A 14655-nucleotide genomic window follows, 5' to 3' on the forward strand; every position below is an offset into this window, starting at 1 on the left:
GAAAAAAAAGAAAACCAACCTACAATTCACAATCACAGAAATCCTAGACAATAATGAGGGTCCTAAGAGAGATATAGATGTGATGTAGAAAAATATAAGATCTCCTGAGGAAACTGGGAGCATGGTGACTATAGGAGAGAGTTGAAGAGAAGGGGAAAGGAAAGGAGGGGAGCAGGGAAATATGTACAGCTCAATAAAAAAGAGTGGTATTTCTTAGTTTTGAAGTAGATTGATTCCCATCTTCCTGAGGAATTTCCATCTTGATTTCCATAATGACTGTACAAATTAACACTCCTACCAGCAATGGAGGAGTGTTCCACTTGCTCAACATTCTTGCTAACATGAGCTGTCACTTGTGTTATTGGTGTTAGCCATCATAACCTTTGCAAGCAAATAGAACTAGAAAAAGTCATTCTGAGTGAGGTAACCCGGAACCAGAAAGAAAATATATTAAGTATTCACTTATATATTAGTCATCAATTAAATGATAACCAAGCAACAATCCATAGAACCAGAGTAAAGATAAGGGGTATAAAGGAGTTTCAGGTTTATTCCTGGGAGGGGAAAATAGAATTGATTTATGGGTAGATTAGATGTCACTAGGGATGGGAGCAGAGTATAAGGTGTGGTTGAGTGTATATAGTGGTGGGAAAAAGTGTTGGGGGAAACAGCTGGAAGTGGAAGACATTTGAAGGGCGATGTGGAGCTCTAGTACAGTGGAACTTCCAGGAGTCTATTAAGATGATCCTAATGGGGACTCTGATTAATGGAGGACACATAGTCTCAACAGGCTATCTCTTGTCACCATGCCAGGCTTCTAGTGGCAAGACTGGGTTGCTTTCAATTGAGTTGTTGACCAAAGGGGCTCCATGGAAACTCCCAAATAACCCAGGCTGTTGCTAAGATGAAGGGTTGCTTTCCCCAAACCGAGAGCAGGGTCCCATTGCTGAGAACAACACCCACACAGCTCACTGAACACAGAGAAATGGAGCTGATGCATACATTCAGTCCTCATTCCTATTCTCTAATCTCTTTTGTGCAGAATGATATCCTGCAGGCTACTGAAAAAGAAAAATGGACACCAACCCATACACAAAATCTTGAGCTGCAATCTGTCCTGCCTGCAACTATGTTAGGACAATGGTGGCACAGAATTTGTGGGAGTAGCCAACAAATGTCTGGTTTGAGTTAAAGCTGCATTATGTGGAAAGAGAGAGTATAAATGGAAGTCTCCATTAAATCCCTCCTCTCAGAGCTCAAGGAATCCCCCAGAAGAGGAGACTAAAGACTGTAAGAGACAGAGGGGATAGAGGGCACCAGAAGAACAGGCCCTCTGAATAAACTAAACAAGGCTTGGTTCACAGAGAATGAAGCAGCAAGCATAGGACCTGCAAGGGTCTGCACTAGGTCCTTTGCATATATATTATAGCTATTAGCTTAGTGTTTTTATGGGACTCATAACTGTGAGAAGGAGTGTGTCTCTAACCCTTGTGGCTGCTCTAAGGCTCCTTTTTTTTCCTGCTGAGTTGTCATGTCCAACTTTGATATGATAGCTTTTGTTTCATCTTATTAAGTTTTATTTTGTCATATTTGGTTGTTATCTGTTAGAAACCTGTTCTTTTTCTAACAAGAGATGAAAAGGAGTGAAACCAGAGGGTGTGTGTGTGAAGAAATGAGAGGAGTAGAAGGAAATGAAACTATAATCAGGATATATTGTATGAGAAAATAATCTATTTTCCTTTCCTTCTTTTTTTGTACTTCATTACACTTTATTAAGAAGATACCTACATTAGTACTTCTATGTAAATAATGATGACAAAGCATCATGGGAAACCCATCATGTATCATATGTAGACAGTAACTTAATCATTCTTTACACAATCAACATGCAATATTTAAGCAAAGTTTAATCCTTATTAAGCAAACATTTTTCTATGACTTGCCTTCTCTTTAATCTTTTTGTACTCTTGTAATTTTTTTTAACTTTATACAATTCTGCTTGGATAGCTTTATCTCTTGGGGCTATCTCCTGTGGTTTTCTTAGATCAGCCAATGATTGATCAAATTCTTTTCATCTTTGCCATACTTGTATTTTGTAGTATAGTGCTTTGGTGTTTGATGAACCCCTTTCAAGAACCTCCAAACAACTGTCCATTGCTCCCTGCCAATTTGACATTTCAATTTGCAAACACCAACACTCATTACACAGCTTACGGCTATAGGCTTCAGTCTGGATGTATCTGCTTTCTCAATAATAGCCTTTAGACTATCCATGTACATTAAAATCTTTTTAATAGCCATCTCCCAATTCTGAGATTTGAAAAAGATATTTCTAATATTTTTAAGTCTTATGCTATTGATAAAATTTTATCTACAACTTTTAAATCTACATCTGCATCCTTGAGGAAATCTGGATGACTGTCACCAGAGCCATCTTCGGGGAATATTCCCCAGTCCTCCCCTTTCAATTCTCCACATTCAGCAAGGACAGTTTGGCAGGTTTTTCACTTCTACATTTTCAAGCATCCTTGCCACACCTAGTGCTTTAATTACTTGTCTCAATAACACATGTTTCCCACCCAACTACACAGTTGGAGTGGTTGTGAAAAAGAACTGAGAATCATTTGTCTTAGAGCCTACATTTGCCACGCTCAGCAAATCCTCAGATCAGGCTTACAATGAAAACTTTCATCTTCAGATTTTTCATTACAAATACCTTGTCCTCCTATGCTCTTCTTATTTGAGAAGTCTCCACCCTAAAGCATAAATTTTTTAATAATTCAGTGAAAATAGCATTCATTGAAATTGGGAGGCTTCCAAGTGGCAGATCCACTCCTCTCTTCTTTACACAATGAATGAAAATTTTCTGCAGTTCTAGAGCAATATGTGCAAACAAATCCAAAATGATTCTGACAACTCACCCCTCCCTAGCTGATGTCCTTGTCAAAGAAGACCTGTAGTTCTTGGGATTGGAAGGCTTGGCTGGCGGGGACAGGTGTGACATCTTGGATACACACACCAGCAAACAGAAGAAGGGCACCTTGAAAGCAAGGGGGGGGTGACAAAAATCTATTTTCAATAAAAGAAAAATGTCAGAGGGTATGGAGGACACCAAGCACCAAAGAAATAAGGTCTTCTAAACACAGCACAATATAGACTCACAGACACTATGACTGCATACAGAAACCTGTACAGGTCTGGGCCAGATACAGTCTCAGTGACGAAGAAGGGGGTGTATATAGCCCCTATTCCTAATTCTTAAAACTGTCCTCAACTGATAACTAATAATAAATAAAAATTAGTTTTCTCCAAGGGAGTCTTACTACATTTACAAATCATTCTTATGTGTAGGTCCCATGTGATATAAAATAATTCTTCTGTACACTGTATGAATATATGTCACTGTGATTGGTTTAATAAATAAGCTAATGGAACACTAGCTGAATAGGATGAAATTAGGTAGGTAAGCCAAACTGAGAATGATGAGATGAGGAAGGGCAGAGACAGAGAAGTCACCAGCCAGACAGGGAATGAGCTGGATACACAAAATGGAATGAGGTAAAAGCCATGAGGATTGGGGCAGCATATTGATTAATAGAAATGGTTTAAGTTATAAGAGATAGTTAGTAACAAGCCTGAGCTATTGGATGAGAATTTATAATTAACACAAGCTTCAGTGTATTTATTTGAGAATGGCTGCAGAATGATGGAAATCAGTGCGGAGGTCTAACAGATGATTAAAATAGATCTATACTACTCTTGGGCATATACCCAATACATCTTATTGCAAAGCTACTAGCTCATCTATGTTTATTGCTGATCTTCTCGTAATAGCCACAAAATGAATAATTTAGATGTATATATAATGAATACAGGACATTTACACAATGGAATACTCTTCAGCTTTAAGAAGAATAGTAGTTATGAAATTTGTAGTTAAATGAATGGATTTAAAAACAACCATACTAAGGTAATTTAAACACAGAAAGACAAACATTGTTTCTCTTTAATATGGATATCATCTTTCATGCTTTTGACATGTGTATTTCATTTAAAATACCCACAAATGTTTGGTAGCTAGTAATGGACTGGGAAATCTTCAAAATAAGGGGAAACAATGCAATTATAAAAAAGGATAAAATTATAAAAGTGAAATCATAACAGGATGATTAAATGGGGAAAGTCAGGGTAAATGAGGGAATATGGGGTGAGATAACTTACACTAAAGACCTTTTGAAAAGACATATGGAGACTAACATGTAAGCTTCCTAAAATGAGTTTATGTAAAATTATCACATAATTGGGAAACAATACCCCAAATCCTACCAAAGAAACCCCAAGTACCAGGAATGGATTACTTATTTTTAGCTTTCCAAATGGATCGCATAAACCCCAAATAATTACAGACTATTACCAGTATTATTGGTTACCATATATAACATGATGTTAAGACTCTATTGCAAAAGACACCACATACTTATTTCATAGAACCTGGAGCACTTTCGCTGGTATTCAAACAGACACTATACTCATATTGGCTGAGGTCCATAGTGCTGGAAGTTGCTACTGGAGGAGACACATATTACTATCATCACATATCAGTAAATCAATCAACCCTAATCCAAGAAGCTTTTTCTCTCAGTAGCCGGCAACTAACACAGAAACCCACAACTGGCTGGTGAGCAGAGAGTAAGAGACTTCGTGATGCTCAGCCCTAGATGGGATCTACAATTCACAACAATTTTGAACATTTACAATTTGTTTTAAATTGTTTAAAATTCACATTTATGTCAAAAATGTAAAATTTATGAAAAGATAATTGTTCAAATTTGCTTTATGAATAATTAGAATTAACCCAAAGACCACCAGGCCACTGGTTTGTACTTTGCATTTTAAAATATTTTAAAGATTCATTTTATTTCACTATGTGTGTGTGTGTGTGTGTGTGTGTGTGTGTATATTTCTGTGTGTATCTGCATAGAAGTATGTACCTATTTGTGTGCAGGTGCCCATGGAAACTAGAGGAGAATGTTGGATCCCTAAGAGCAGAAAATAATTATACTCACAAGTTTTCTGATATGGGTGCTGAAATCTGACCTTTTGTTCTCACAATTGAACACTTTTAAATGCTGAGCCATCAATCCAGTCACTGCATTTTGTATATCTTTAAAATCTACCATTGGATTATTTTATCTACCCATATTTCATTGGATTCAGTTTTTCCAGTTGAGTATTTTTGAGAACTTCATACATAAGTACTGTATTTACATCATTCTCACCAATATCTCTATCATGTACACTCTCCTAAGTCTCCTTTTAATTTCTCTAAATACACAACATCTTTTTTAATTGTTGTTATACACACACACACACACCCATATCTGCTTGAGATTGTATAACCTATAGGGGAGCTCATCCATGGACAATACTTATTATTCCTCTCACAGTTCAATAGAATACAGAAAGAATTTTTGGAAAAGATCATTATTAATGAACCAAAACCAGGGTGTAGGAAATATTCAAAGCATGCTCAAATTCCATGGTTTTAGATAATGTGAACTTAATTTCAACCTTTCTGGGATTTGTGATTTGGTTTATTTGGAAATTCTAAAGTAAAAATCTGGAATATTATCTGACTATTCTCTGACACAGGCTGGATCACAATAAGACTCAGGAATTCTTTTGCTCATTTCTGGGTCAAGACTCTTTTCTTTTTGAAAAGGGTAGCATTTTCATGACACTCCCAATTTTCAATGTCACATTTTATTTCAAAAATAGAATAAATCTACGAAGAGTTCATTTCGTGCAGTGAGAATTATGTGTCACAGTCTATGCTAGGTATTGAGATACATGCTTGGGAACTGTAAGCAAGCAGGCATTTATAATAAATATGAAGTAGTTCTGCTTGCCATACATGAAGAGACTTCAAACAGACATCTGGGAAAGATGTTCTCCCTTGACTATAGGAAGAATTCTATGAAGGAAGAGGCCTTAGAATCCTTTCCTTATACCATTTCTTTGTATCGTACTCAAGTTGGATATTTGATGGGAGCAGTTTGCAATGATGAAATTCATCATGCGGATTGTAGTGAAGCAGAAAAATGGAAAGTGAAACAAAGTCTTCAAATAGAAAAATTATTTCCCTAGTGAGTGAATGCCAACAAATAAACATGGGCCTTATTCACAGACAGGGTACATACACAACAAAAAGGAAATTTAACAAGATAAGAAGTCTACAGAACACAGAATGAAGGTGATCTGAATTTGAGTCTTGGTGAAAATTCCCAAGATGCTCACATGATAACAATACTGGAAAGCTCTGGCATCTCACAGACAAGAATTTTGTGTTTTTATATTTTATACAACTGTTAGATTTTCTGGTATTTATATCTCAAAGAATCTTGACTAGAGATATGTGACCTGGATGATCGTTTTACGGCCTTCTTAGAAAAGAATAGATACTTCCACTGGATCTACAATGACTGAAGACCTACTAGTAGACCAGACAAGAGACAGTCAAGTGCTAAGTAGGAGGATGTTTGAGAACTAAGAACTAGAATCTAGAGAAGCTGATAAGGATGGAAAGAATGATAAACTATATTAACTGATATTTTTGGGAAAGGGGGGTATAAAGGAAGAATCCCAGAGACACTATGTTACCTATCAGTTGAAATTTCTCCAAAACTTTCATCCTTTCTAAGTGTGATCCAAAATCCTTTATCTGCCCCTAAGATTTCACGATCTGTTCTAACATTAGTACCTGGTATTCTTTCCTTGGTGTCTCTGCTGCAGGAACAGAGGCTTCATTTCTGTTCTTCATGGATTTTTAGCTTGATAATGCTTTTCATGCTCTGTTCCATCAAACCAGAGCTGTTCCATTCCTTTTTTACAAACATCACCATGGATTTCTGCCTCTTGCTTTCTTTAGGTTTCTGTTGACATATCACCTCCTTGGTGATGCTTGGGATGGCTACTGTATATAAGACATCAAACTCAAACAACTTTCTGTGCTTCAGAGACCCTTTGGCTTCTTAACATTCCTTTTCTGTTAGATATGTCACTGTCCTCTCTGTTAATGGGGTCCATGTTTATTTGTTGACATTCTCTCATGAGAGAAATAATTTGTCTCTTTAGGGAGACTTTGTTTCACTCTCAGATCCTGAATATTCCATCTTTAACAGAGGTTTAGTGACAATGTATGTTGACAACATCAAGAATAAGATTATGAACATTTTAAGAGTGCCAAGAAAAAAAAAAATATATATATACTAATTACTTTAACTTGCTTTTGTTCTTCATTTTCCAAAATTAACCTAGGCTTCATTCTTATTCTTTTCCATCAAGGTTGAAGGGATGGTAAACACATGACTACCCATAAAGTACATATAACAGGATTCATGTTAATCCCGAGGCATTTAAAACAAGAAAGTCACTTTTTTCAAAAGACTACACTCACTCCATTATAGAGAATGAATCTAGAAGGGAAAAACTATATAAAAGAAGCCCTATCAAGAGGCAACACCAGGAATCCAAGTGAGAAACTACTAGTATTTTCACAGAGCAAATGACAAAAGTGGCAAAGACCATAATTAGGCTGTTATTTAAGGTAACTGGACTTGCTGAACATAGCGGACAATGAGGACTGCTGAGAAGTCAAGAACAATGGCACTGGGTTTTGATCCTACTGCACGTACTAGCTTTGTGGGAGCCTAAGCTGTTTGGATGTTCACCTTACTAGACCTGGAAGGAGGTGGGAGGTCCTTGGACTCCTCACAGGGCAGGGAACCCTGACTGCTCTTCGGGCTGATGAGAGAGGGGGAGTTGACTGGGGGAGAGGGAGGGAAATGGGAGGCAGTGGCAGGGAGGAGACAGAAATTTTTAATAAATAAATAAAGAAAAAAGAAAAAAGCCATTGCTAATGACTATTCTGTCTTAAGTGTAGGCTCAAGAGGCTTAGGTATCCAAGCTGAGGTTACAGTCATGCATCCAATGATGCTCTACAGCCAGCATGAGTCTGTCAATTCTGGTTCATCTGAAATTGTCCCTTTTGTGCTCTGAGTTTGGCCATAGCACATGGTCTTCTCCTACAGCTAAAACTACTTCTACTTCCAACCAACTGGGAAGAGAGGGGATGCCAGGAAAATGAATTTTTCAAGGTCTTAAAATTTTGGCACTTTTTTTCTAACAGATGCTTATTTTTACAGCTCATTGTTCCTCGGGGAATTTCTCAGGGGAAAGAACTGACAGAAGATGACTCATACATGAAGAAACCAATGTGGGTATGAACTGCAGTGATGTAGAGAGTGTGAGCTTTGGAACTGGAATAAGCAGCTTGAATATTTGCTAGCAGAGTTGTTTTAACAAATTAACAGTATTTGCTTTTTCATTTTTAAGGTGTAGATAATTGCACCTAAGTGTCATAAAGAGTTATGAGGATTATGACAAAACTAATAGCCTAATGTCATAGGCACACAGTAGATGCTAACAAACAACATGTGGCTCCTTTCTTCTCTAAACTACTGCCAAGGTGCTGGTAACTAGCTAATCATCCTATCAAATGTTTTCACACTCACCTTCCTGGCCAAGAATTCTCCAAACTTTGTATGTAAATCAGAACAACCCATGGTAATATCGATTTTTTGCTGCGTGATGAAGTGTTGCCTCGGAGAATGTTCCAGTATTGGGAATCCATTTAAACAAGGTTAACAACAGTCATTTCTATCTTGTGTTTACCTAGTTTTTGCTGTTGATTGTTTTTAACCATTTTCTCTATTGTTTGATTCTTGTGCTTACATATTTATCATGACCTAAAAGCCACTGTGTGTGTGTTTCACATGTCTTAGGTGTGGTGTAGGCTTCGCCATCCAGCTTATGTATTCTGTGATGAATACATACCACACAGAAAGTCACCTAATGATGCAGTAATCTGACGATCTCACCATCACTAAATGATACATGACTGTATTATAATTGTTGTGATTCAGGAGGGTTTACCAATGGAATTTCAACAGGAGGATTCATGCCATTATGAGTTCTGGCTAGTTTTATGTAAACTTGAAACAAATCAAAGTCCTATGAGAGGAGGAAGCCTCAATAGAGAAAATGCTTTCATAATATATGATAGGCAGGCCTATAAGATATTTTTTAATTAAATAATTGACAGGGGAGGACCCAACCCCCTGTGGGGGGGTGTCATCTCTGGGCTGGTGGTCCTGGATGATATAAGAAAGCAGGATGGACTAAGCTATGAGGAACAAATCAGTAAGCAGCACCTTGTAGGGCCTCTGCATCAGCTCCAGCATCCAGGTTCCTATCCTGTTTGAGGTTCTGCCTTGGAATTTATCAATGAATTGTTGTCTTGGGGTTTCTATTGCTGTGATGAAACACAATGACTAAAACAACTTGGTGAGGAAAGGGTTTATTTGGCTTACACTTCCACAGCACTGTTCATCATCCAAGGAACTCAGGACAGGAACTCAAGCAAGGCAGCAAGATCATAAGAATGGATCTTCTGGAGGAATTTTCTCAGTTGAGGTTCCTCTTCTCACATGACTTTAGTTTGTGTTAAGTTGACATAAAACTTTCCAGAACACCTGGGTTTCAGGATATGGAAGCCAAACAAACCCTCTCCTCCCCAAGTTGCTTCTGGTCATGGTATTTCGTCACAGAAATAATAACTAAGACACTCTATCATTCACACATTTGTCACTAAGATCGCTGTCAAAGCACTTGAGATTTTTAAATCTAGTGTTCAATCTACAGTTAGTTGGAGTGTAATAGGTAAATATATTTCACAATTAATCCTTATTCTCTATCAATTCCTATTCAATCCTCATGGAAGAAAATGTTTAGAGGCATAGTAAGCCTGGGAGTCCCAAGATATAGTACAGCATACTGTTCTGCAGTAAACTTCTTCTTAAGTAACTAGGAATCCCTTTTAAAATAATAAGAAGAGTATACTATAGAAACACATAAACTAATAAGAGTCAGTCAGTACCAAGCACGCTGTATACTGTACATAATTACACTGGTTACTTTTCCATAACTGACAGCACAATATGTTCGTGTACATCGATGATGACACTTACAAAGGTAATGATTGGCTATGATGGCTCTAGGCAACAAGGTTTCTAAGTTACATTACCATTTTATGGGACTATCATTCTATATGTCATTTGTCACTAATGGACACACTGTTACACAGCTGCAACATATGACTGGATAAGAACATTCAATACAGTTTATCATTTGCCAAGGGCCTCCTTCATTTCTATGCACATTCTATTGCTACTGAGTCCCCCAGACTCCAGATTTCTTATGTTTGGGAAACTATTACAAAGAGACTGCATTCTATTAATACGACTGAGTGTCCTGAAGTTTCTCTACTGAACGTTCATTGTAAGGCAATGAATGACTCTATCCCTGTTTCCAATCCCCACTCTTTAGAGTTCAAGGCAATGTGACCTTCAAAGCAGCTGATGTGGAACTCATTCTGAGCTTTTTTTGTGCTTTCTTTCAAGAAGAAAACTTGATACGACTATCCATATATGAAGATGAATTTAGAGAAGAAAGTGTACACAGTAGGTAAACCTTACGTAGAATATTTTTCCACTATCAAAGACTGAAGCTTATATCTGGAAACTCACACGCTGTCTTTGGTGGACAAAGTAGTCAAATTCAAAGTCTCTTTAGCAAGCACCAAAACAGAACCTCATTGTAACAAGACAAAGCTAGGTGAAGATCAGAACCTAAGTTTCTCCTTGCCATTCCTTTTCTTCACATTTCTTTATCACTCTCTTTCTATCTTCCACTCAATGGGTGGAAGAAGAATCACACACGTATATGACAGAAAGTAACCAAAATTCCATATTTTCTTTGGCCCTGACAGGACTAATTTGTATCTCTTATATTTTTGGTTGTGAGGCTAGGCTTTAGCAGCTGAGCCATCTCTCCAGGCCGAATGATTTGCATCTCTATCACCTTTTCTTTTTCCTCTTTTTCTTCTCTTTCCCTCTCAAATAAAAGCATTTCCTCTCAAAAGCTGTCTCTGATACTGTTGTGGTTAGTCTCCCCTCTTGCCTTGGAATGTATTTTGAAATGCCAGACAAGATGACTCAGGGACGATGGAGGGGAAAGTCTGCAAGTCTCTTGGTCTCACATAGTGTGTGAAATAGAATACTATTAAGAAGAGTTCATTCTGCCAAAGTAGCCAGAATAACGTGCAGATAATATTTTCCACAATCAAGAACAGTACCATAAGGACTTATAAATGATGGTTATGAGCACGGAAGTGTTCACAATGGCTTAATTTGTTGAGGGAATACGGGCATGGAGTGTCAACGTTTGGCTAGACGCTCTGTGCATATTTAGATATTGGGGGAGAAAAAGAGAACTTGCTGTAAGGAAAGAAACCAAATGAAGAAGTACATACTTAAGAGGCCTGTGCTTTTCATTAGTGAAAATAGGCCCTTGAGTTCTGTCAATGTAATACTAAATGTATCATTGAGTATTTGAACTTGTGCCACTGTTTCCACTCCAGCAAAGAAACTCAATAGTTTCAGAAGCCCCTTGATCTCAGTCTCTCCTTTTCATGCTTCAGAAGCAACAGTTCCAGGCAGGGTGGAGACACAGAAGGACCAGAGACAGGGAGAGGCAAGAGTGCTTGGGGTGGAGGAATGAATGAAGAAAGATGAAGAATCAGTTATAATACACAAAGATTGTTCAAGTCTTTTCAGTTGGCAGATAAAATATTGCTTCCTGGTTGACTTTACAACTAGGGCAAAAAATCTCATAATTTAATAACTGGTTATATAATATTTAATTCACATATTAGGTTTTTAATATTTTATTAAATATTGTGGTGTCAAAATCCCACAACTTAATTTCCTTTTCTCATCACTACTAAGGTTATTGGAGGATAAGAACACAGTATGTTTATAGTATGAATCATACACATTTTGAAGACATGATAATCATAGCTCTCTCAACATTATTTTGTTATTGAGGAATCTTAATAATCTTTGGTAAGCCAAAATATGCTTTTTACTTGTATAATATGAAGACTCTAGGGTCTTTAGATGAGCAGGACATCCTTACATCTTCCCTGGCATGCCTGGGGTACTTTCCACCATGGTCAGGTGAATGACAATCCCAGGTGGACAGGCGGACAGGCAAGTCCTTCGTTCAATAGTCAATAAAATTAAAGATTTGGACTATATGTCTCTTAAAATAACTTTCCCTTGAAATTTCACTGCTTGGTGACAGTTTAGTGACATTTCTCTGTTCTCACTAAGCAATGAATCAGTCTATGGAGAAGCATCCAGTGTTTTAAATTGCCAGAATGGAATCAATTCACTTTCTTGGGTAGGATGTCCTGCTGGTTAATTTGATATGTATTCTTGGAACTTCCTCAAGTCCTTTATGGCATATAGAAAAATGAAATAAATCAAAATAAATGTACAATCAAAAAACCCCAAAACAAAAACAAAAAACCTAACAAACATAAAACCACCTACTGTGTCAGCAGTCTAAAAGAGAAAATTCTGAGTTAAGGCTGTAGTTCTTTATTGGAAGTAAAAGATCATGTCCAGATACTTAATGATTTCTAGAAGAATTGAGAAATTACTTGAAGAATGTACATGGCATTCCTATTTAAAGAGAGAAACAACATCCAGGTCACAGGGACCACCTTGTCATTTGTGACCAGTCATCTGGATCATACTACTCAGAGTATGGGTCCCTGAAGACAAGAAAATCCTGTGCCAAAAACCACATCAGACTGTTCTGCCTATCTTCCTTCTATAAAACTTTTCTTTTTCCAAAAAACTTAGAGGGGTCAAAATGGTCAGACAGGATTGAGCTCACATGTTTTAGTGATAGCCTACTGATGTCCCAAAGGTTCCATTTCTTATTCCAACATGAAGAGTGGGTGCTTGCTCATGTACATAGTTTGCCAAAACAACTCACTAATTAATGAGTAGATATTGTAATGCCCAAACCGAGGCTTGTGTAAAAATTTAAGAACAAACTATGCCAGAGCAGTTCTGTGTATTCAGATAAAATCTAGACATCAACAGAAATACAATGTATTCATTATGTATTAAATCAATTTTACATCTAGGTAATGATAGCCCTTACCTTGTTTCATTGGTGGTCTTCCTAATAGCTTCAAATCACAAGAGTTACCTAAAAGAGGAAGACTATGACTGAAAAAGCATGGGATAAAACCGGACTCTCTGAACATGGCGAACAATGAGGGCTGATGAGAAGCCAAGGACAATGGCACGGAGTTTTGATCCTACTTCATGTTCTGGCTTTGTGGGAGCCTAGCCAGTTTGGATGTTCACCTTCCTAGATTTGGACGGAGTGGGGAGGACCTTGGACTTTCCACAGGGCAGGGAACCCTGACTGCTCTTCAGACTGGAGAGGGAGGGGGAGAGGAGTGGGGGAAGGGGGAGAAGGGTGGGAGGAGGGGGAGGGAAATGGGAGGCTGGTAGGAGGGGGAAACTTTTTTTTCCTTTTCTCAATAAAAAAAAATAAAATAAAAAAAAGAGGAAGACTATGGACTTACTGGAAAGGATGTGAATTTAACAGGAAGAATAGGAATCTCCTGGGCTAAACCTGAAGCTGTATTCTGGCTTAACATCTTTATGAGTAATATTTAAATTTCTAGTCCTCTCATCTCTCATATAATTAATGAGAATAACAACTTTTCATAGGACTGGGATAGAAGCATCATGGGCATTGTCTACGGCAGAACTGGCAGATAATAAATGGATATAATGCCCAAATCTGTCTGTAGGATGAGTCACGGGGACTGAAAAAGGGGTTGACCAACTTTTCCTATAAAGCATAAGACTACAAATATTTTAGATTTATCGGATCATGTTATTTCTGTAGTAACCATACAGTTGTATTGTTGTAGTAAAGCTGTAACAATAAACAGTAAAGAAATGAATGTAATCACTAATATTCCAATAAATTTTATTCACAAAACAGAAGGTACAACAGGAGGTAAAAATTGTGCCTTACAGATTGTCCAGCCCTGGTGTAAAGCATCATGTTATTTTGTAAAACATAAGTACCATAGCAAAATTACATCTTTCACAAGCTTTTTATTAATTATATCCAGAGTTCAAAATTCATGATAAATCGGTCTTTGTGGGTAATTTCCAAACGTCCAAACCACAAATCAAAATTGCTTTCACACAGAAGTTATTCTTCATGTTAAGGGCACCCCCCACTTTACTGTTTAGTCTAGAGATAGCTGTGGAAGACTAAGAAGCATTAGAATGAGCCAGTGTTCAAATGATATTAGACAAACACCAGGAAAATCTGGCATTCTGGCCATCAACTTACGTGCATTTCCCAACATGTTGAAACCCTGTGTTAAAGGTCACACAAACTTTCCAGTGCTGTGATTCTTGAGCATACAAAACCGTTCTGGCTCTGTAAGATTTGTCAGGGGCTGCCTTGGTTGGCAGGGTAGTCTCAGCTATTTCATGCATGGCACACCACGTTTTAGTACAATGATATAGTTTGTGCACTGTGTGACATTTTTAGTATTCATTTAATCTTCATTTTATAGGGAGGTTTTGTGTCATGAAATATTATGATATAATCAGACCAAGGCTGCTCAAATTATGGAGAAGGAAA

At 37.5% G+C, this 14655-nt stretch overlaps 1 pseudogene; it reads right to left on the bottom strand.

The window, feature by feature from the left end:
* Positions 1–1916: 1916 nt before the first annotated feature.
* Positions 1917–14655, bottom strand: part of LOC121465953 — an 81544-nt pseudogene continuing 68805 nt past the window's right edge.

Source organism: Microtus oregoni, unplaced genomic scaffold (assembly GCF_018167655.1).
Source record: "Microtus oregoni isolate MIOR12 unplaced genomic scaffold, Mior012 000032F_ref0000030, whole genome shotgun sequence".
NCBI lineage: Eukaryota > Metazoa > Chordata > Mammalia > Rodentia > Cricetidae > Microtus > Microtus oregoni.